Raw genomic sequence first — 25751 nt, 5'->3', positions numbered from 1 at the left:
GGGGAAAATCTTCTGGCGTTAAAGTGGTAATGTTTGCAAACCCGGACTTTTGACTACTAAAATGTCTCTAAAAAACTAATGGAAAGGGCTAGAGCAGGGGTCATCAACCTCTGGGCCGTGGACCAGTACCGTTCCGTGGCCTGTTGTCGAGCGGGCCGCCATCGGAGCAGGAGGTGAGACCTGTCACGGACCACAGTATAGTAAGCAGCCTGTATGTATTCTGCCATTTCTCACGACCGGCGACAATGTTAGCCTATTAGCAAGGCAGGGGGCGGGACGGCTACAGATCGTGACAGAGAGCGAGAGCTGCCAAACTTATATTAACAAGCGGGCGATTGCCCACTTGTTATTATGAAGTCTCTCGCTCTCTGTCACGATAAAAGATGACTTCCTACTCACCTTCCCCTTCCCTCCTTTCCTTGATACCCCTTTATGTTGATTTTATAATATGAGATAATGAGCCATAATCCCTTGTTTACACCATGATCCCGTTGGGGTAAACAGGGATTGCCAGTTACTTGTTTAAGCATTTGACCACCATCCAACTGGACTAAGGCCTTATGTTATTACTGTTTAGTAAAATGATCATTTGAGGCCTACCCAGGCACACATAAAACATAAAGTATGACTAAGAAACTGTTGTATTGTTATGATTTTTATTTGTGCTTTATTGCGTATCTTTGAAAAATACAATAAAAAACATTTGAAAAGAAAAAATACAAAATGGAAGTAATAGATTTAGAAATTCATTATTACAAGGAAAGTAATAAAAAAACTTTTCACAATACAATCCCTGCAATTTCAACTCCCGTGTGTGCCATGTTTTCCCTGTGGGGTGCCCACCATCTGGGGCCCTACAGCCTAAAAGGAAAGGATTATCTGGCACCCAAAAGAGCAAAACGAGATATGTAACCTTTGCAATTAAATTAAATTAAAACAGTTTAATTGAAACTGTATAAACCTACAGTATATTTGCACAGTTATGTCGCGTACACACAGTCGGAATTTACGACAACAAATGTTCAATGTGAGATTGTTGTCGGAAAATCCTACCGTGTGTATGCTCCATCGGACATTTGCTGTCGGAATTTCCGACAACAAATGTTCCGACCACAAAAGTTCTTGTCGGAAATTCCGATCCGTGATAGAAAGTGTTTTTCCGCGCCAGAAATTATATATTTAAATATAGTGCAATCTATATACAACCCCCCAAAAAGGGAGGATGGTATATGCAAAATATACAAATAAAAAGCTGCTCCTCAGTTTACAGGGGTGAACTGTGTACGTGAATATATATGTGGATGAAATTCCAGCGCACAAAAATCCTATGCATGCTTGGAATCAATTCGACGCATGCTCGGAATCATTGAACTTAATTTTTCTCGGCTCATTATAGTGTTGGATGTCACCGCGTTCTTGGCGTTCGGAATTTCCGACAACATTTGTGTGACCGTGTGTATGCAAGATAAGTTTGAGCCAACATTCCGTTGGAAAAAAATCCACGGTTTTGTTGTCAGAATGTCCGATCGTGTGTACACGGCTTTACACTTAAGCCTTTTGGGTGTAAGTGCAATTGTATGAATATAAGTCAGCAAACCAAAGACTTCCGTTTTAGATAAATATTTTGTGGGCTTGCAGGTGTCCCTTTAAGTCAGTAGTTTGCTCAATATTGTAAATTCTAGCTCCCATGTCACTTTTCAGGTCTTCCATTTCAATTTTGTATGTGTTCTCATTGTATTTAGTGTTTGAAATCCCATTTTGTGTGCAAGGTTTTACCATATGAATTTATCTTTCACCCTTCCTTATAGCTTTGGCATGCCTAGGACTTGCAGAAGTGGCAGAAAGAAGTGGCATAAAGTAGTGTTTTGGGCTTACCTGGAGTGCTGAGCAAAGTGCTGGGGAAGAGGCTCTAGTTGCTATCTTGGTAGCATTCCGTTGGCCTCACCCTAGTGTGGAGGAAGTGTTCACTATAGTTAATCCCCAGCTCTCAGATGTCCATACAATTCTACTGAAAATCCCTCAATTGCTGGAAACAAAAACACAACCCAGCCGAATTAACATATTAAGTAAAACCAGCGTTTTAATAGTCAATTGAGACAATTGACGCTTGCAGACATACTAGTGCTTATAGAAGGCCATATTCTCAGAAGAGTTACGACGGAGTATCTCAGGAAACTCCGTCGTATCTCTCTTTTTTGACCCGCGTATCTATGCGAGTGATTCCTAGAATCATTTTCGCATAGATACGCTGTAGGTGTAAGTCACTTACACTGTCCGATCTTAAATGTAATTCGCCGCCGGCCGCTAGGTGGCGTTTACGTTCAGGTCTCATTTGTTTATGCAAATGAGCCTGATACGCCGATTCACGAACGAAATCGCGCCGCGTAACCGTCGCTTACGTCGTTTGCGTAAGAGTAAGGTTACCCCTGCTATATGAGGGGTAACCATACGCCAGTCCCACGTATGCCATGTTAAGTATGGCGTCGGGTCCGCGTCGTCTTTTCCCGTCGGGTACGTCGTTTTCCTAAGTCGTTCTTGAATACGACTTTACGTCAATGACGCACACGTCGGCGTCATTGACGTTTTTCGCCAAGAACTGGAGCATGCGCACTGGGCTATTTTTAGCCCGGCGCATGCGCAGTTCGATCGGAACGGGGGCGCGCTTAATTTAAATATAAGCCGCCCCCTTTGAAATACGCGGGGATACGCCGGGCTTTTTACACTACGCCTCCGCAAACTACGGAGCAAGTGCTTGAGGAATATGGCACTTGCTCCAGTAAGTTGGGGCGGCGTAAGTGTAAATGGCTTATGCTATGGCCCGCGGGAAAACTACGAGAATCTGGCCCAGAATTGTTAAACTCTTACCAGACTGTTCAACACATCATAAAAAAGGGTCTAATAAGTAATATTGATTATATGATGTTTTGGATATACTACACTATATCGTTTTTATATGTTTTTTGGAGAACATCTCTTCGGAACTTTGAAGGTGAATATTTTAGAAGAAAGAAGGCACCACATATCTGTTTGGGAGACACAAGCTTTTTGACACCCTTATAGATGCTGGGTCACACAGTCTGGAGGAAGTGTTGCAGGGAATAAAGCACTCCATCTCCCATAGGAGAGAGACGATTTTGTTTTGGCGCTTCTCTTTGGCGTGTCAATTGGTGTTGCTATTAGGGCTTTAGACTGCTGGGAGAGAGCTGGGTAAAGCCAATGAGAGTGGCAGTAAGTATGTGTTTTACCATGCGATGCTCTAGGGAAAGCCCCAAGAGGAAAAATACAATTTAAAATATACAACAAGGGAGCTGTGGTGGCTCAACGCGATTGGAACTGCGCTGACAAGCCATTCACCTCTGCAGCTAGGGGTTCGGATCCCGGTCCCGGCTGCATGTGAATTGAGTTTGGTGGTCTCAGCCCGGCTCCCGGTGGGTGTGCTATGCGAGGTAAGCCTGCGCTTAGTACGCCCACCCCCCTCCCACAAAAACCACCACACTTACACGCACTCGAAATTGGGTTAACATGCACGCACGTTTACGGGCTAGTTCCTCTCACTCCCTTATAGGGAGTCCCTCTGCCCCGTTGGGCTTCAAAGCGGAGCAGGTAGGGCGGGCTGTGTGGGAGGACCCCCTCACGCACCCGCCATTGCCACCCGGGGCATGGAGAAAGGTGGCTGATTGCCTCTGGGGGAGGCCTGCCTTCTCCCAACTCCTGCAGTCCGGCTCCTCTCTCGAGTACACGCACAAAATACACTTAAAAAAAATATATATATATATATACAATGATAATTTCTTAAATTCTGAATGCAAATTGGTGACATCCAAATTATGCCTTCCATGATATACAAAACTGGAAATTACCAATGAATAGCAAATACTTTGAATGGTAAGTACATGTTAGGGTATCATTAATGTATGGTCCCAATAATAATAAAAAAGCACTTCACCTTTTAATTTTTACTTTAAAGTGGAGTTCCACCCATAAATATAACATTACATCAGTAGTTTTAAAAAAAATGTCATTAGTCCTTTAAGATTTTTTTTTTTTTTTTAGATGCCTTCAAAGTGTTGTTGCTAGGCAGAATAGTTTATCTTCCCTCTTCGTGCACCTAGGTGCTTAAGCTTCCTAACCTACACCGCACAGACTCCTGGGAATGTAGTGGGTGTGACTTTTCAGGAGTCTGTGCACTCCCCAGTCTCGAAGAATCATGTGACTTGGACAGTACAGGTGCTGAAACCTGATCTGAAACCTATTACACTGCTTGTGCAGCATTGAGCATGTGCGAGATCTGCCAGGCTGAAATCCAGGAAGTTATACAGTCTGGCTTCATGATGCCCACACTTAAGATGGCCCCAGTCAATTTCTATTTTATAAAGTGTCTAAATGCTGTAACAACCTAACAAAACGGACCTTAGTTTACAGACTAACTTTACTAGAATACATTAAGCTTGTGTATTGCAGGGGTATTTATATTTAAAAAGTGAAATTGTGGCCGGAACTCCGCTTTAATGTATGGTCCCAAGTAGAGTAAGTTATCAAACGATTTCAGTCTGTCCAGGGAATAGTTAATTTTTATAAAAGAAAACGCTATAATTTGTGCTGAGTATATAATGTGTAAAGACTGCAAATAATCAACTCTCACTGTTTGACACTAAATTGTATTTGAAGAATGTTAAAAATGTCAAAAGTTTTGCTTATGCCTAATACCACGTACACACGACCGTTTTTCGGGTTGCCTACACACGATTGTGAAAAAAAAATGCTCTAGCAAAGCGTGGTGACATACAACACGTACGACAACACTATAAAGGAGAAGTTCCATTCGGATGGCGCCACCCTTTGGGCTGCTTTTGCTGATTTACGATTCACGTTTTTCAGTCTATTACAGCGTGATGAATGTCCTTACTCCATTACGAATGCTAGTTTTATCAGAACGAGCGCTCCCATGTCATAACTTGCTTCTGAGCATGCGCGTTTTTTTCACGTCGTTAAAGCCCACACTCGACCATTTTTTTACGACGTTAAAAACGACAACATTAAAAACGTCATGAAAAATTAGAGCATTGTTCGAAATTTTTAATGCCCATTTTTTACATAGTGAAAAATGCTCTGGAGCCCACACACGGTCGTTTTTAATGACATTAACTACTTGCCGACCAGCCGCCGTCATTCTGCGGCGGCAGGTCGGCTCTCCTGGGCGAGAGCACGTCATACTACGTCGGCTCTTAGAGCGGCCACTAGGGGCGCGTGCGTGCCGCCGGAGGCGCGCGCGCGCCCCCCGCTCGCCCCCGACTCCCATGCGTGTGCCCGGCGGGCGAGATCGCCGCCGGGCACCCGCGATTGCTCGTTACAGAGCGGGGACCGGGAGCTGTGTGTGTAAACACACAGCTCTCGGTCCTGTCAGCAGGGGAAATGCTAATCTTCTGTTCATACAATGTATGAACAGAGGATCAGTGTTTCCCCTAGTGAGGCCACCCCCCCCCACAGTAAGAACACACCCAGGGAACATACTTAACCCCTTCCCCGCCCCCTAGTGTTAACCCCTTCACTGCCAGTGGCATTTTTATAGTAATCCAATGCATTTTTATAGCACTGATCGCTATAAAAATGCCAATGGTCCCAAAAATGTGTCAAAAGTGTCCGAAGTGTCCGCCATAATGTCGCAGTATCGAAAAAAAATCGCTGATCGCCGCCATTACTAGTAAAAAAAATATATTAATAAAAATGACATAAAAATACCCCCTATTTTGTAAACGCTATAACTTTTGCGCAAACCAATCAATGAACGCTTATTGCGATTTTTTTTACGAAAAATACGTAGAAGAATACGTATCGGCCTAAACTGAGGAAAAAAAAAGTTTTTTTATATATTTTTGGGGGATATTTATTACAGCAAAATTGTTGCTCTATTTTTGTTTATAGCGCAAAAAATAAAAACCGCAGAGGTGATCAAATACCACCAAAAGAAAGCTCTATTTGTGGGAAAAAAAGGACGCCAATTTTGTTTGGGAGCCACGTCGCACGACCGCGCAATTGTCAGTTAAAGCGGCGCAGTCCCGAATCGCAAAAAGTGCTCTGGTCTTTGACCAGCAATATTGCCCGGGGGGTAAGTGGTTAAAAAAAACTTAATTTTTTACAACCCGAAAAACGGTCGTGTGTACGCGGCATAATACACATTGTATGCTAAATAGGTATTTTTCACTTGAAAGAGGCACTGTAAAATTAAAAATTTTGTTTTTAAGTGATTGATGCTTCATAGTTGTATGCTGTCATTGTTCAGAGGCATGATTGTTTGAAATATTTTTACTGTATAACTTGCAGAAATATAAAAATAAAATAAAGGTGGTATATTAAATGAACATCAAGCTCGTACAAAGTGTTGTTTATACAGCCTGGCTGAACAGCTGAATTTCAGCAGTTTGACAGCTGTAACAGATAGCTAAGCTTAGCTGGGACAAACAACATGTGAACAGGACAAAGAGTCTATGACAGCATTAGGAATTGGGACAAAGGAGATGGGTGTTCAAGGTAAGTAAATGAAGTCAGGTTCTGCCAATAATAGCTCCAAGCATTCATTGTATTCAGAGTAAGAAAAATGACAGAACAACGTACACTGAATCAATTAAAGCAAAGAATAATTATCTCCATTTCTGTGGATATTTCATTCCAAGTTTTACAATAATGCTAGGTAGGAGAATCTCTGATGGTGATACAATAGCCAGGTAGTAAGCCAAATATTTAAATTTGCCAAGGCCTAAGCAAGCTGAATTACTTGACTACTCAAATGACAGTTTCTGGATTTAAATGGTGACCTCGCCCCCAGGCTAGTAGTATTCAGCATCTACTCACAGTTGTTATATTTAATTAAATAGCAAGGTTTAAAACTATGTTGTAGTCAATATATTATATAGCTAAATATTCTGACACTCCAAAGGAGCAAAAAAAAAAACAGCCTCCAATAAGACAACTGACAATTAATTTACTCGTCTAATGATCCACGCCAATGATCCTCCTCCTTTTTTGTAGGCAATCCTACAATGCACATATTCCATCAAAGCATGATGTAAGAAAGACTTATTATCTGTATTTATATTGTGCTGATAGTGTGTTTTCTGTTTCAAAAGGAGCTTACAATCTAACATCAATAAGACCCCTTTCACACTGGGGCGTTTTCAGGTGCTTTTGGGCTAAAAATAGAGCCGGAAAACGGCTGCCCTGCAGTCTCAGTGTGAAAGCCCGAGTGCTTTCACACTGAGGTGATGTCTTGGCAGGATGTTAAAAAAACTCCTGCAAGTAGAATCTTTGGAGCGGTGAAGGAGCGGTGTGTACACCGCTCCTACACCGCTCCTGCGTGCTTTGCGGTGGTTTTAACCCTTTTTCGGCCACTAGCGGGGGTTAAAAGCACCCAGCTAGTGGCCGAATACCTCCGCAAAAACATCAGTAAAGCACTGCTAAAAATAGCGGCGCTTTTCCGCCTGCTGCCCCAGTGTGAAAGCAGACTAACACAGAGCAGACACATTCAAACTTAAGCCTGATACACACGAATAGTTAGTACAGCGAACTGTTGTGTTCTTACACAGGGGGATGGTTGAACTGGTTCCCCCCACAAGAGCAGTCCAGTCAGCTCTCTTGCGCTTTTCAGGAGCTGGTCAGCTGCTGGTTTTCCAGCATGCTAGTCTGAAAGGAGCCGGCTAAACGTCTGGCATACACACAGCCAACATACACACAACAACGGGGCTTTAATGTGAGTAACAGTGAATCAATCAACCAGTATGCCTTTTGGTTGTGGAAAGGATCAAAGGAAAAACATGAAAACCATATTCAGGTTGTGTCCCTAGCCAAAATGAAACCCATAACTTCAACATTGCAGAGCATAAAGTCCCACCCTCCTTATTTGCATCTTTGCTGCCTGTGCTGCATTGCTGCTTGCGTTGCTACTGCAGAGCACACCAACAGAATATGTCCTTTGCTAATCTGTGAGGCCTCTGGATGTGCGGTATAATCTGTACGTAGCTACGTTTCGGGTGTGAGCCGAGACTTCCTGTCTCATACCTGGAACATAGACGAGTCTACAGATGAATCTACTGCAGTCGCACTCTGCCTCTCAAAGCAAGCAATGTATTTTAGCAATGAATACAAAGCTTCTTCTGATTGGCGGTGTCAGAGAGGCGGGTTGATGATGTCACAACCTCTGACTCAGACAATAAGAGGAAGCTCTGCTGTATGTAGCCACAGCTACATATAGTTTATACCGCACATCCAGCGACCTCACAGGTTAGTGAGTAACATAGTTTGGTTGGGCCAGCTTGGCCCAAGTGTGTGTAAAGTGTGTAGAAAAATGGGTTTCTTCTTTAAAATAAGTATCCTTATCATGGTGTGATCGTTTTTTGATTTGAGCCTATAGACAATATTCATGCTCCACAGTGTTTAAGTTATGGGTTCCATTTTGGCTAGGTACACAATCTGAATATGGTTTTTATGCTTTTCCCATGTTTCTTCCTGTATGAGATAGAAGTTTTGGCTCGCATTCGGAACACAGTGTGGTATGCTATATGTAGCTACAGCTACATATAGTTTATACCTCACATTCAGTGGCCTAACAGGTTAGTGAGGGACATAGTTAGTTTGGGCCAGATTGGCCCCAACAAACTATGTAAAGTGTGTGGAAAAAGAGTTCTTCTTTAAAGAAGGTGCCAGTTATTTTGCATTAAGTCCAAAGAGATTTGAAAATTATAATCCCATGGCTACAGTGAAGACACTTGTTCTTGTGTCAACACTTTGTGGATCAAGTCTTATATACCTACTCGCAGGGCTTTTTTTCTCAGAGAATAGGTGCAGGAACTCCTCCCTTCCAAGTCACCCTTGACTCCACCCCCTACCCACCTCCGAGCACCGTTCCTTGGTTCCACCCCTTACCCACCTCCCAGTACCACCCCTTTTAGAGAATGCAGAAACAAGTATCATTTTTGTGATGCTAAGTATTTTGTATAGAATTTGTTAATGATAACAAGTAAGGCAGTAAAATAGATCTAGCAACAATGGACACCCCAGCGACAATAGATCCGCCCCAGCAACAATGGACTCCCAACAGACAGCATCAATCGACCTTCCAGCAGCCAGCAGATTCCTCCCAGCAATAATTGACCCCCTGCAACATAAGACCCACCTCCAGCAACAATAGACCCCCCCAGCAACAATAGACTCCCCTGCAAAAATATATCCCCTCCTCCAGCAACAATAGATTTCTCAGAAGCCAGCATCAATAGACCCTCCAGCAGCCAGCAACAAAGACCCATTCCTCAACAGTACATCCCTCTTAGCAATGACTGACCCCCCCCAGCAACAATAGATTCCCCACGGGCAACAGAAGAACTCCCCAGCAACAAAAGATCCCCTTCCTTTGCAAAATAGATCCCCTCCAGCAACAATAGACCCCCCAGAAGCCAGCATCAATAGACTCTCCAGCACACCCCAGAACCTCTTTCCATTACATACATTCAGTTCGGAAAGGTGCCGGAACTGCGTTCCCCCGCGTTCCTGCTGAAAAAAAGCCCTGCCTACTCGCCATTTTACTTAAATCTTTTGTTTCTTTACTTTTTTTAACACTGTATATCCTTACTCCCTGCATAATATTACATAGCAATGCCAGATGATAAGCCAGAAACATTCTGTCCAAATTATATATAGATTTTAAGGTAATGGGCTGCTACAACTGATATATCACAGAGTATGTGGTCAGCTTTACATTTATAGCCACTAAATGCCATCACACAATAAAAAGATCAATAACCTACATATACATATGCTTGCTAAGAATGTAGTGAAGATTATTAAACCACTTCTTGGAATTCTATGATCAAATGACATAAATTATTTGCTTGCTAGCCTAGAAACAGAAATAGAACTACATAACCACAAGCAACAAATGTGAACAAAAGAAACCCAATCATTAACATAGATTTCCCAATTTAAATGCACACATCTATGCATCGTCCATATGCATTTCATCACAAGTGTAGTAACCAAGTGTCTCTGCCAAGTAATATGTACGATTAAGTACAAGTAGATTGCTTCTCATGTAGCAAGTGTCTTTGAAGGTTCTTAGACTATTGTTTAAATATGATACTTGTGAACAGGTGTCACAAAAAAAAGTAATCTTTTCTTACCACAAGACTTGGGATAATTGTGGAATACCTCCTATCAACTTACACTGAATGACATGAAATTGCTAAATCAAAAGTACTTCCCCACTTGTAGGCACTAATATTATACATGATATACTATACTTTATAACAGAAATAGACAAGAGTTTAGCTTTAATAGCAATAGTGGTTCTGAATGATATAGTTTGCTGAATATATCAAGACCACGCTAAGAAGTTCTATTTTATTTTTTATTTTTTTCATTAAGCATTCGATCTTTAAAACGCAAAAATCCACAGCAATCATTTATAATTTATTTTCAATTGTAATTTTGTAAAATTATAAAAATGGAAATAAGTTTGTCTTTGTTTCATGTAGTTTGTATATCACCTTTGTTCAATGCAATGCCCTACTCAATAAGACTACCCCCACTCAGGAGCATTCCTGCTAAGACTTTTGTCTGATGCCCTCTAAGGCCTCGTACACACGATAGGTTAACCAGAGGACAACGGTCTGAAGGACCGTTTTCATCGGTCCAAAACGATCGCGTGTAGGCCCCATAGGTTATTTAACCTTAGGTTAAAAAAATGGCAACTTGCTTTAAAATTTAACCTATGGATTGCTAACCGATAGGTCGAAAACCGATCGTTAGTATGCAAAACCATCGGTTAAAAACCCGTGCATGCTCAGAATCAAGTCGACGCATGCTTGGAAGCAATGAACTTCGTTTTTTTCAGCACGTCGTTGTGTTTTACGTCACTGCGTTCTGACACGATCGTTTTTTTTAACTGATGGTGTGTACGCACGACGAACCATCAGTCAGCTTCATAGGTTAACCTAGGACAACGGTTCTTCAGACCGTTGTCCTCTGGTTAACCTATCGTGTGTACGAGGCCTAAGGATATCATAAGACAACTTTTAAGACCTCATGCACACTGGGCATTTAGCCTGTAAAATCATATGAGAGGTTGACGACTTCTGCAGCTGGATGGGACTGGATGGTCAACTGAACAGTACTAATATTTACAGCAGTATGTGTATAGGGATGAGTACTTAGGACACAACTTGTCTGTGTTCAGACATTTGTCCATGGGCACAAACTGGCCTAAATGTTAGTACCACATGGTACACTATCCAGCCCCCTACAGCTGCAGCAGAAATCAGTCTCTCATATAGTTTAGCAGGCTGCCGGCAGCAGGGCTGGATGGTGCATCTGTACCTTTCATCCACACCTAAATGCTGGAATCTCATGCACCGGGGCTAATTACTTTAGTGTACATTATGCCTACTCTAATTCATATGTCTCTGTTTTCTGCCGGTATGAGCACTGGAAAAACAGTAGATGGATTCAAAACTTTGCATCCCGTAAGCTCACCGTGCAATTTGATGGAGTAATCATTTGTATTTCATGTATTGTCAAAATTGTGATTTACTCCTGAAGATGGCCGTATAACCCATCTATGCAGGAATGTGTGCAGGTCTGTGTCACAGTGGATGCCCGGAAAAAGATTTCATGAGTACAAAAATGATAATTTCTTTAGTGTTCATTGAGGGCCACAGAAATGTACCATTTCTTGAACAAATGGGTTATACTGCCACCTTCAGGAGCAAATCTTCCCATAGATGGCAGTATATTCCTATCGTGTTTTAATACTGAACCCTATGTTCCTATGTCCCTTAAGGAACTCCTAGAAATAAATTCTACTCTAAGTACAAAAATCTATTTTTTTATCGTTGTAATTCCATTTTCTGTCTCTGAGCCCCACAGAGGCAGAAAATCAAATGTGAACATACTGATATCATGTCTCATCCAGTGATGTTGTCACATCCCAACTCCTTTGCAGTGTCAATCTTTTGTAAACGGACCTCATAACAGAACATACAGGGGTCTACTACTGAGCACAAACCTGATTATTTTCCCAGGTACAACTGTAAATATATAGCTAGTAAAGAATGTTGATAAATGTTGCATCTTTTTTGGGCATATTGATATATCAGAAAATTAACAATTATACAAAAGTGATAGAAAAAACAATCAGATAAAAGTGAAGCACTCCATGCTTCAAACCTAAAACTAAATATGAGACAGCAAAATAATATAATAATGCAAATAAATAACTCCTAAATAAAGTCCCAAATGACACACACGTGAAATATAAAGTGACTAAGTGATAGTCCCATACACAGTCTAATTAAAATCTTTGAACAATCTTGATCTGGCAAATAGTCTGTGAACTTCAGCAATTCTTCAGTGTATACAAACTTGCAAAACACCCTGGAAAAAAGTGACCACACATGTGAAGTATGAAGTACAGTAAAACCTTGGCTTGAGAGTAACTTGGTTTGAGAGCGTTTTGCAAGATGAGCAAAATGTTTTAATAAATTTTGCCTTGATATACAAGCGATGTCTTTATATACAAGTAGCGCCATGTCACAACTGAGTATAAAAGAGAAGAGAGGAGCCTCTAAGTGTAGCAATATGGTTACAATTAATGAAGGTACAACATTTAGCAACTTATTGCTACTATTAGGCCTCGTACACACGGACAAACATGTCCTATGAAAACGGTCCGCGGACCGTTTTCATCAGACATGTCCGCTGGGATCATTTGGTCTGATGGCTGTACACACCATCAGACCAAATTCCCCGTGGACAGGATACGCGGTGACGTGGCCGCGACGATGACGCGGCGACGTGCGTGACCCTGGAAGGTCAATGCTTCCACGCATGCGTCAAATCACTTTGATGCATGCGAGGGCTTTCGGCCGAGCGGACATGTCCGGTGAGTCATACAGACGACCGAACATGTCCGACGGACAGGCTTCCAGCGGACATGTTTCTTAGCATGCTAAGAAACATTTGTCCGCTGGAAACCTATCCGCTCGGCCGGGAATCGGTCCGGTCGGCCGTACAGACGACCGAACATGTCCGCGGAAACTGGTCCGCGGACCAGTTTCAGCAAACATGTTCGGTCGTGTGTACGAGGCCTTAGAGGTGCCTCTCTTCTCTTTTATACCCTGTAAAAAAATGCTTTGATATACAAGTGCTTTGGATTACAAGTATATTTCTTGAACGAATTATGCTCGCAAACCAAGGTTTTACTGTAACTATGTAAAAGTCCCATACACGGTCCAATTTAAATCTTTACAATCTTGATCTGGCAAATAGCCTGTGAACTTTATCAGTTCTTCAGTGTATACAAAAGTGTGCGGAAACAATCTGGACAAAAGTGACCACAACTGCTCAGAGTGTATATGTCTCTTTACCTTGTGGTGGTCACTTTTGTCCAGGGTGTCTATAGACTGAAGCATTGCTGAAGTTCACAGGTTATTTGCCAGATCAAGATTGTTCAAATATTGAAAGTGGACTGTGTATGGGATTATTACTTAGTCACTTTATATTTCAGGTGTGTTGCATTTGGGACTTTATTTATAATTTTTTATTTTTTTTTGCATTATTGTATTATTTTACTATCTCATTGTTACTTTTAGGTTTGTGGTGTGGAGCACTTCACTTTTATTTGATTAATATGTATAGTGACTGCATGTATAGGTGGCAGCAGCTCTACTCATTTCTCTATGCTGTGATATTTTTCTGTCTTCTGTGATGTAATAGCGCAGGGATTTTTTATTATTTCTTTCACATCAGAAAACTAACATAACTGTACAGAAAGTGTAAAAATCTTTTTACGCTAACATATTAGCCCCTCTGTAAAAGAGATAGAAACAGCACATCAAAGAATTCACAAAAAAAAAAACATGTTTATAAGCATTCTTATCACTTACAAATAATGATGACCAAATAAATTGAAACATACTGTAAATCAAATCAGCAAACTTATTTGTTTCCCCTAAACATATTCATGCAGCAAACTGCAAAGAATCATAAAATGCATTAATCACACTTGTCTGGTTCTTGATCAGTGATTTTCCATACATCATGCAGATCTTCGTGGAAATATTCAAATAAATTGAACATTTTTTATTTTATGTTTTTCCAATTGCAAAGTTTTGGCTTGCCTTAATATTTTTATGCAGATCTGTTTAATTAAAAACATGTTACCTGAACTATAACACTAAATAGTTTTATGTCTAAAATGTTAATACTATTTTAAAGTGTAAAATTCATGCATATGTGGCTTATATTTGGTTTCTAATACATAATGTGATTATCTATCACTTAGATACCACTTCAGCAAGCAGACTAAATTTGTCATACTACACACCCCCCCATCTGGACAAAGAAAGTATTACATCTATGAGTAACACCTAATAACACAAGCAACAATATACATAGGTGCTATATATATTTCATGCAAAGATCTGAAAAAGCTAATCAATTATTTATATAGTAATGTATCTCTAAATAACAGGCATGCATCATCCCGCAGGTAACTCCTTTAACAAATCGATCACAATGAAGAAAATATAAACAGTAAAGTAAGATTATAATTGATATCATTTCAATTTTATACTCTGCAAAAAAAATCGCAAATTGTGAAATAGTAGTTATAGATAATGATTGCCAAAAGTTAGATGCCTGCTCATTTTCCTTTTAATAATTTCAGGCCTTATGGTTGCATTCTTATTGGTAATGTGAAACATCTATTGTGATTTATGAAGGGGGCGTTCTTCTAATTTGTAGCAATTAATATACTACTGAATACAGGATATTAATTTAAGGACAAACACAAATGCGCTAAGAAATAACAATTAGCTGCAAATTGACAGAAACTTTGCTGCTCAAGTCTGAGCTGTGTCAGGAGGCTGCACATTTTTCACCGATCCTGATAGCTTTAGTGTTTGCTTTTTGAAAAGTAATTATCAGTCATATACATAAATTTTACCGTTTTGCATCAATTCTAGCAAACAGTGCCTTCCATCACTGGGGCTGCTGTGTTTTTTTTCTTTTCTAGCTTTCTAAAGAAAAACTGTAAAGCAAAGTACAGATAGCTTTCACCATGAGTCTCAGGCCTGCGTTGTGGCCTGTCCTCTCAGTGTCCTTCCACAGGCCCCAAGTCATGCATCACTCATCTTGTCACATTGAACTCCAGATGCTCCTACCCTGGAGAATGCTCTGACTCTGGCAATTTTTCTTCATTCTCACTAACAATTTGGTAATGAAATATTGATTTTTAGTTAGATTCATATTGATGCTATTAGGTTTGCATTGATAAATCATGCTGGACTCCTATCTGAGGGGCTAGAAAGTGCTACACTGAACCCTGGAGATTACAATCAACTCATTGATGTGTTAATTTGATGGATTTTTTGTTCTCTAAGAAGGAGTGGGAGGGAAAAAGAAGATTTTTCTTCATAGCTCTTTCAAAGTTTTCACAGTGAAAATGGGAACTGTAATTGCAGGCCTTAACGTACATTAACTTTTAAAAGCATTTTGTGGCTTAGCATTTAAAAGAGGGGGTTAAAAAGGTTGCTAACTGTGCTCCGGACTTTCACTCATCTACAGAACATGTCACATCTCTGTAAAGTCAAACAAAACTGGACAGAACAACACCAAAGTGTCTTTTCTGATCAGATATGTTTTTATTAGCTGAATTAATCACTTTTTTTTCACCAATGACTGTACACCACTTACAAACTGTTTCCACATGCATGTAAAGATTACTTTGAATGCCTGAAAACTTGATTTATGCCTTCTCTAAATGTAATGCTTGCCATTAGGACATAATATATGCTGAATTACAGATTGAACTAAAGAATTATATTGCTGTGCACATAAATTAGCTGTATGCTTTGTACATGTTTTTATTCATTTATAAAACCACCCTGACACAATCTATGGGAACGTTCATACCCAAAGGCTCTATATCTGGAAGCAAAGCACCCAATTCAGTCATTACTTGGGATGATCAGGCAAGGATAAAAGTCTTACAAGGATAAAAGTCTTATAAGATTTTCCCAGGTTGAGACCACTGGAAACACTTATGCCTTGTACACACGATCGGAACTTTTGATGAAAAAAGTCAGACAGAATTTTTTCATCGGATGTTCCGACCGTGTGTGGGCCCCAACGGACTTTTTTCCGTCAGAGTTTAGAAATAGAGCTGTGTACAAGGCATTAGTGGAATCAACAGGTTCTGCACACAGTGATCTTCCAAGTTATTATAAAGTTTTGTGTAAGTGGGTGCCTATCAGACCCTTTTCTAAGGAAATGTTTTTAATTTATCACACATACGCCTAACATACATCATGCAAGTTGATAAGAAGAGTGCAGTATGTCCCACGGGTTTAAGGTATAGTAAAGAAAATTTCCCAGTAAAGAAGCCAGTTGTAGAACTGTATAGAAAAGTTAGAAACTAGGCAAATGTTTTGTGGCATTAGCTTATCAGTTTGCATCTACTAAGATACTGCTTTCATGTGGTATCAAAAACATGGAAAATAAAGTTCTAACTTGTAATTTACATATGAACTGCCCCACAAGAGATACATACCACTCAGACAATTTAGACTGCAAAATGCATGCCCAATTAGTCAAGTTGTGATGTTACAAAGGCCTTTATCCTTGATTCTTCCTTCACATAGTACATGGAAAGTACCATCTGTATCACACCTTATGAAGGTAGCATCAAGCAGCCAGCACAATGAAAATCATGTGATCAATGATCGATTGGGTTATAGAAAACCAGTTTTGATTGCTCTTTTTTTATCTTGAGAGAAGAGCCATCAGTCTGCCTTTGTGATATTACTGTTCCTCCTTCTCTGGTCAGTTAGATGAAAAGAGCAGTAACGTCAATGGCAGCATGTGCTGCAAGAGGTTCTGAGGGCAGTTGAATCATGTCTGCACTCCCAGCTTACCCCGAATGCCTGTAGCCACCAAAAAGTATCCATTTACATGAAATGACAGATGGACCTTATGTCTGTGAGGTAGGCTCTGATACCGGTAGCTCTGGTCAACAGCTTTTATGGAAATCAAACAAATGAAATAGCTGTAAGAAAGTGGTATCAATTTCCCCTACACACACCTTTCTCCTACTTTCCACATAGGTTAAACATGAATGGTCAGTTTAGCCAAATATTCGTACTTAGAGAAGTGCCAGTATACAGAGATTCTGTTTAAGGCAATGCACATCAAAAACCTACTAAATGCACATTTTCAATGCTATTATCTCAAAGTGTATGGCAGTATTAGACTGATTCATCTGGGACAAACAGCACACATTAATACATGTAGCGTATGTCTATGGATCAAAATATATTTTAGACCAGTAGACAAACCTGTAGAGAAAAGTTTCAACTACTGTAAACTCCATCATAGTTCCCCTATTGATTCCTGAGTTATTTCATTGTCTGAATTTCCCACTCCGAGGGAACAAAATATTCACACAGCTATAGAATATAAATATAAAACGTTTGAGGTTTTAATGGGAGACAGTAGGGTTGATTATTACAGGAGTAGACACTGTTCACTTAGTGAATGTTTAATGTCGCGCACACACGACCATTTTTAATGGTCTAGAAAAAACAACGTTTTTTTCAACCCGATTCTCGTCAAGCCTGCCTTGCCTACACACGATCGTAAAAAAAATGCTCGAGCAAAGCGCTGTGACCTACAACCAGTACAACAGCACTATAAAGGGGAAGTTCCATTTATACCTTTTGCTGATTTTGTGTTAGTAAAAGTTTGGTGAGAGACGATTCGCGCTTTTCAGTCTTCATGCTTTTCAGTCTGTTACAGCATGACGAATGTGCTATCTCCATTACGAACGCTAGTTTTACCAGAACAAGCGATCCCATCTCATAACTTGCTTCTGAGAATGCAGGTTTTTTTCACGTCGTTAAAGCCTACATACAACCGGTTTTCATGACGTGAAAAACGACAAAGTGAAAAACGACGCGAAAAAATAGAGCATGTTCTAAACTTTTAATGGCCATTTTTTACGTCATGAAAAATGCTCTGGAGCCCCCACACGATTGTCTTTAATGACATTAAAAAAAAAGAAATTTTTCACGTCATGAAAAACGGGTGTGTGTACGCGGCATAATTCTTAAAGTGTGCGTGCTCATCCTGATATATGCATATGTGTATTCGATTTTCAGGAATAATGCACAGCCCAAAAGCAAACTGGTTATTGCAGAAGGCCCATGTGCATTAATCTTAGCATTGCAGAACTACTGTAAAAATTTTAATATCCCATCCACATAGGTAGGTAGGGTAGGGTTGAATAAAGAGACCATTTATTTAATATCTCTGTGCATTGCGTTCGCTAAGAAACTCATCTAAAAGTTATTTTAATTTATCTACACTCCCCACTGACACCACAAACTGAGGACGGAGTTCCACATTCTTACCGCTCTAACAGTAAAGAACCCCTTATGCAGTTTAAAATTGAACCGCTTATTATCCAACTTTGTGTGGCCACATGTTTTCTTTAGAGACCATAGATTAAATAGATTTCTCCAAATGATAAAGTCACAATTTAAAGATCTAGATATTGCAGTCATACTCCCTCTTATGTATTTCTTCTCCGGGGATAAAAAACAGATTTATTGTAGTCGTTCCTCATAACTGAGTTTTTCCAGCCCCCTTATATGTGTTGCCCTTCTCTGAACTCTCTCCAGGACATCCTTCTAGAGTATCAGTGACCAAAACTAGATGTCATACTCAAAATGTGGCCAAACAAGAGTTTTGTGAAGTGGAAGAATTATACTTTTATCTCTTGAATAAATGCCCATTTTAATGCACGATAATAGTCTGCTAGCTTTGCTTGCTGTAGTTTGGCAATGCATGCTATTGCTGAGTAACTTACATGCATGTTTTTAGCTCCCAAGTGCATTACTATACATTTTTTAATATTAAACATCATCTGTTATATGCTGTCCACCTTTCTATTTTAACTAAGTTTTCTTGTAAAGTTGCTATACTCTGTTGTAAAGTTACTGTTCTGCTTAGCTTTGTGTAATCTACATTCTTTGTAATTTTGGAATGACAATGGTGACCATTGGTTTAATATCCAACAACTCTTAAAGCAACCAGTGTACAATGACAGTGGTTCGCGCAGCCGTGCCAACCTGCCGCAGTAGAACTGCGGTGGCTGGTCGGCAAGTTGATAACTTTTGCTGTTTTATATTTGTTGCCCAGTGGAATACACTAACGATTGACAATTTTTAATATCTCTCTTAGGCACTCCCGCTTTACTTCAGTGTTCTTTGTTACTAGAATTTGATCCCATTTAGTATTATGTAGTATGGCGCGAAGCACAGTAAAGTTGACTCTTGAAATTTTGTGATCTTATCCTTTCCCTTGGTCTCACTTTCCTATAATTTATGGCAACTGTACTTACTCTGTGATCACTGTTACTTCAATTATCCTTTACTTCCACATCTGTAATCAGCTCTGTGTCATTTGAAATTAGTAAGTCCAGCAGAGCATTACCTCTAGTTGGGGCTTCCACCATTTGACACATGAAATTGTCCTGCATTTCACTGAAGGAATTATGAGCCTTAGTTGAGTGTGCAATTCCATCAGCCCAATCAATTTCAGGATAGTTGAGGTCCCCTATAATTATAACATTGCCCCTGCCTCCCTGACATTTTTAATTCTGAAAGGAGATAGATCTCTTCCTCCTTCCTGTAGTTTGAGAGCATATAGCATACTTCTTCTTTTTTCACCTCCCTTTGAAGCTCCAGCCACAAAGACTCCACCTTGTCACTATCCTCATTATCAATGTCATCCTTTATATTCACTATCAAATAACTCTTGACATATATGTCCCTCCCCCCACCTACCTTGTCCCTTAAAAACACGGGGTACCCTTGGAAAGTAACAAACTAGTAATTTGAGCTGATTTTCCCACAAAGTCCTCCTTGTGTATTAAAATTTCTCTTCCATTTTCTTTCCCAGACTTCCAGCATTTGTTCATGAGTATATTATATTATTCTTTCTCTCTCTAGGTTAACAGTTAGATTCAAAAAGATTCTAGCCTTGGTCCTGGATACATTAGGTTCTCTATCATGTGGTTTGAGGCCTCTTCCTCCCCCAGCTCTTCCCACATCTGCACATATTGACTCTTGTTCACTGCATGGTGTACCTCTCATTGATTCCCAACATCCTAGTTTAAAAGTTCCTGCAACCTTTTGGACACCTTTTCCCCCAACAGAGTTGCGCCCTCTCCATTTAGGTGCAATCCATCTCTGCTTGTATAGTTGGTAATCGGCAGCAAACTCAGCCCAGTTCTCCAAGAACCCAAAACATTCCTTACACCAGTTTTTAGGCCACTTGTTTATCTCTTGAAGGTCCTGCTGCCTATCTGGTGTGGCTCATGGTACAAGCAATATCTCTGAGAATAATGTGGTTGTCACCTTTTTCCCTGCAGCTGTCTTCCACACCAGCAAACATGCTTAAATACAAAAGCATATGTTTCAATGTCAGAGTGTTTTACATACCATCCTGGGGAGGTGGCCAGTGTAGTGCCACAAAACAAATTGATGGTGTTTTATTGTATTCTGTGAGCAATAAATGTTGAATATTAACAAAGAATTCACTTCTCTGCATCTCCTTCACATTCGGGGGCCCTTCTGACACCACTTTTCAATTATTTTGGGGTTCCACTACCTCTCACTGAGAACACACTGGATTACTAAGACCAAAGAATGTAGGATCATCCGGATCACCCCTCTGTGTATCAATTGTGACCTTTTTCTGCACTGGGACATTCATATTCCCAGTAGGCTCTCACTTCAGGTTGTCTGATCTCCCCTTAGGGAGCTCAGTAATCTCACAGAGTGAGTACATCATTGCATTTGACCTTCTTTTTCTTTATTTCATCCAATTATCTACTATACCACTACACCATAAGGAACTCTCCCACGACCTCTGTCGCTTTTTTTCTTTTTACTCCTTATCTTCAGAGGCACCCCAGTATCTGTCTATCTTTGCTTGTGCCCCTACCCTCATCTTTACTAGAATAACCATTCCCCTGGCAGCTAGAGCAGGTCATAGGCTCCAGCAATTCCACTCCTGAACTGATATCTCCAACATCATCAAGACTAAACTCTTTACATTTTTTTAGCTCTATCCAATATAATACCTGTAACAATACACCTCTGTACTCATTATGTCCCTCAGTCCCAATCAGTGACCCTCAGTTTTCTCACACCACACCCTTGGTATTCACACTGACCCTCTTGGCACTTACAGTGCCCCTTCAATTCTCACAGTGCCCCTTAGTACTCAAAGTGCCCTATCAGTATTAACAGCAGCACCTCAATGCTTACAGTCAAGGTAAATTGGGTATCTGGCGGTCCAGGAGGCAATGCCCTTAGTTTGTAATAATAAAAAAGGGGGTTTTTGGGACTTTAAATGAGATGCGTTTTTAAATAAACAGTAGTATAAGTAAAATAGTAAACGTTTATAACCAGGCTCATACATACCACCCAAACAGCAAGCCAAATTCAACTGTCTAACTGTATATGTTAAAAGCAGAGATTGGTTGCACGCATTTGCAAGTACATGAGTAAGCTGCAGAGCCCGCGCCAAGGCTCTCTGCGATAGTTTGTAATAATGTACTGTACCATTCGAAGTCCATTTTACATTCAAAAAAGCAGTAAGAAAAAAAAGGCCATGTGAGGGCCAAGAGAAAAAGCAGGAAGAAACCATCTTAGGTCCTCACCTACGTGCTGCGGGCAGAAGACAGGGGTAGGGTAAGTATATATCTAACATTTTTCTTTTCAGGTACATTTTGGAACTACAAACATTAATTGATTTTTAAAGGGAAGGGTGATTGGCAAGGGAACAGTTTATATTACTCTAGTAAATCAACCCCAGTGATTATACCACTGAATGTAAGATGACATAATAAAAATACCCCTATGAATAATATATAACAATATAACCATAATAATTTTATGTATAACAGCTTTGTGCTGCAACATTTAAAAAAATAAACTGTTGACGCAATGGCCTAAGGTATACATGTACATTCAACAGCATTAGAATTGCTTAATGAAAATTGGAATGCATAAATGGCATTTGTTGTAGGTATACCTCACAGATGTTATATGACCCTACTCATTATCATAAATTGAAAAGGTTTCCTATACTCAACCTTCATGGAGATATATAGCTTGCTACATCAGGAAGAGATCATCTGTACACTCAGTAGAAAATGGTCATGTTTAAAGTCGTATTTCACTGAGACTAGCAAGAGCTACACACAACACTAACCTACTTGGCACTGCAGAGCTTGCAACATCCTGCAGAATTGTACATTAAAATATATTTACCACCAGAGAAGCAGAAGGAAAGTGAAGAGACATTTTAATGTGAATGTCTCCATGATGACATCACTATTTCTACTAACAGACACATTTGCTCCTATACCCTCAAGGCAGAAGCACATTTTGTTTGTTGCCTGTAAATGACCTTAGAATGCATACATATAATAAAACTAAGGTAAGTAGATGTGAAAAACACAGCCTGGAGCACAGTCAGGATACATAAGTGGCAAATGTCCATGGATGAATAAATAGTCTTGCCTGTTATTATACATGTAAAAATCTGACTTAAGCAAGTTACCTATTGTATCTTCTTACTGGTCGTATCATGCCCTAACATTCAAACAGAGGTGTCTGTTTCCTGTCTATATAAAGCAGCGCTTAACACATTTTCTGAACACATGGAATAACTTGGTATCTTAAACCACAACGGATGCATATTAGTGATTTTGATCACATACTGATTTGACAATGTTTTAAAAGCCATTAAATATATTAGTGCCTTTTTGGGAAAACACATTATTAACCTATATCAAGAATCCAGTGTGCAAAAATTACCTTTTTTTTTTAAATTATATATTCTTTATTATTTCCTTCAATACAAAAAATACCCCCTCCCCCCGCACTTCCATTAGCTTGTTCATGCTACACACACAAATTGTACCCCTGCTACAGTGGGATCTCTCTTTCCTTCTCCTTCCAGCTTCGCTTACTTTCCGAGTGGGTTTGTTCACCCTATCTATAATGTGCAGCTCTCTTTCTCTATTTGCTCTTTCACTCCCCAGCTAATCTCTAGATACTGATCTAGATTCTTCTCCCCTCTCTAGGGTGGACAGCCCGTTCTACTCAACCAGGGTTCCCATAGTAATTTGAATTTGTTAAAATTGCAGCGCCTAGTTAGAGCTACTTTTTCTTTCCACACTGTCGTTTTTTTTACGTTAACCCATTCCACCGATGTTGGTGCTTTCTGAGATTGCCAGTTTTGTGCTATCAGTTTTCTGGCCTGAAACAGGCACCTTATTACCGCCACTGTAATACCCCTTTGCTCTTGCCTCTCTTCTATACAACCTAATAGGCAAACTCTGGCCTCCGGTTTCAGGGCAACCCTAAAGGTTGTTTTTATGATGTCTAATACCTTAACCCAATATCTATGTAGCTTTGGGCATTTCCACATCATGTGTATAAGATCTCCTGTACTTTGACACCTAGGGCATGTGTCATCTGGCCTCCTACCAAACATATATAGTCTTTTTGGGGTATAGTAGACTCTGTGCACTAAAAATAAGTGGGATACTCTCTGTGATGGGGAGAGTGACAACGATGTCCCTAACTCCAGTATCCGTTCCCATTGTTCTGTTGTTATAGGGCCTACATCCTCCTCCCATTTTTGTTTATTTTTTCCAACACTCTCCCTCACTATAGAGCCATCACTAATCTGTGTATATAGTGCTGAGATAAGGCCTTTAGAAATTCCTGACTTAATTAACCATTGAAGGTGGGGAATTTTTTGCCATCTTACCGGGTGGACTTTAAATTGGGCTTGGAGGGCAAGTCTCATCTGCAGGTAAGTATAGAACAGGGAGTTTGGAATAGCATACTCTCTACTTAATTCTGAAAAAGATTTCAGTATATTACCTGTGTATAATTGCACCAGTTTGGTTATGCCTAATCGTTCCTATTCTTTTAACTTCCCCATGGCTAGTATTTCACCCAGATGTTTATTTTCCCAAAGGGGGGAGCATTCCATTGGTCCCTTATACCCTAAAGCTAACTTTCCTGCCTGCCATATTCTTATTACCATCCTTAATGTTGGATTCTTAACAGGGAAGGAATCAGCCTCTAGGGCTTATATTATGGAGTTATGTGGAGCCCCTGTTAACATAATTTTTCTGCTGCCGCTCCCTCCTCTCTCTGTAATACACCCCCCCAGGTGCTGTAACTGTGCCGCTAAAAAATAGCTCCGAGGGTGAGGAACGGCCAAGCCTCCCTTATTTGTTGGTAATGTTTGGAGACTAATCCTCTCCTTTCCCTTCTTCCAAATTAATTCCCTACAAAGGGTCTCTATTTTTTTTAAACCATGCTTTGCCTATCCATACTGGATAATTGTGGAGCACGTAGAACAATTGTGGCATCCAGATCATCTTGAACAGATTACTTAGTCCAGCCACCGATAAGGGAAGCTTTCCCCAAATATCAATTTTACGTTTAAACTTAACTAGAAGTGGCTCCAAATTATTACCAGGTCTGGGGCAGACTGGGGTTGCAGTATACTTACCTTTTCACCAAGATCCTGAAATGTCCCCCCCCCCCCGCTGTGTCCTCCGCCGGTTTAATCTGCCCAATGTTCTGTGTTCCGGGCTCTGTTCCCTGAGAGTGTCGCAACGCAAGGGAGCGAAGCCCGGTGGCAAATTTAAAAAGTACCCAAAACATAACACATACAGTACACTGTAATCTTACAGATTACATTACTGTATGAAATCATTTCACATCCCTTTTGTCCCTAGTGCTTTGTCCAATGCTCTACATGCAGATTTATATTATATAAACTGTTCTTTCTGCCTGGAAACTTGAGATTGTCCATGGCAACCAAAAAGTGTACCTTTACGTCAAAAGTGGTGTTAGACTAGCTAAAAAACAGCGATAGTAAATAAGAACATTTGCAGAATTGAGTGATAGTGAATCGTGGGGAAATCAATTGTATTATTATTATATTATAATATTTTTATAACTATTTATAGTTATTTATTTTATTATAATTTATGATTTTGTGTTTCAAACTTTATCATACCCGGAATGTCTACTGGACTCTTGTTTGGATAGATTTAAGTGTGTTATTACTAAGAGTTACAGGACTTTAATATAAAACAACACATTTCTATGCAAAACAATGTACCGCTTTGAGATTAAAAAATCTGACATAATCATATCACCAGGGAGACTACTGCAGCAGATGATAGACACACCATGCTTACTTCCCTTTAACATAGGAAGATGTCCAACAGTGCAATCAGCACAGAACTAGGCTTCATGGACAAATTTTGGCCAAAAGCTACACCTATGATGTGGAAACAATGCTAATTGGCTGAACTATGCGCTAAAACATAGGAACAAGGGTGCAGAAAAATGGCAGAAGGTGCTTTGAACTGATGAGTCAAAATCTGAAGTGTGCAAGTTTGAGGCTTCATTTTTGCAAATAGAGATTTGGTCAGGATGAATGGTGTCCTAAATGCTGAGAAATACAGGCAGATACTTATCCATCATGCCACATCATGCCACATCATCAGTGAGGTGTGTGATTGGCCCCAAATGTATTCTGCAGCAGGAAAATTATCTTTAGCATAAAGAAAAACAAGGTGTCCTTAAAGTGATGGTTTG

This window comes from Rana temporaria, chromosome 5 (assembly GCF_905171775.1).
Source record: "Rana temporaria chromosome 5, aRanTem1.1, whole genome shotgun sequence".
In the NCBI taxonomy this organism is placed as follows: Eukaryota; Metazoa; Chordata; class Amphibia; order Anura; family Ranidae; genus Rana; species Rana temporaria.
The sequence above is the reverse complement of the archived record's forward strand: the minus strand, read 5'-3'. Positions refer to the sequence as shown.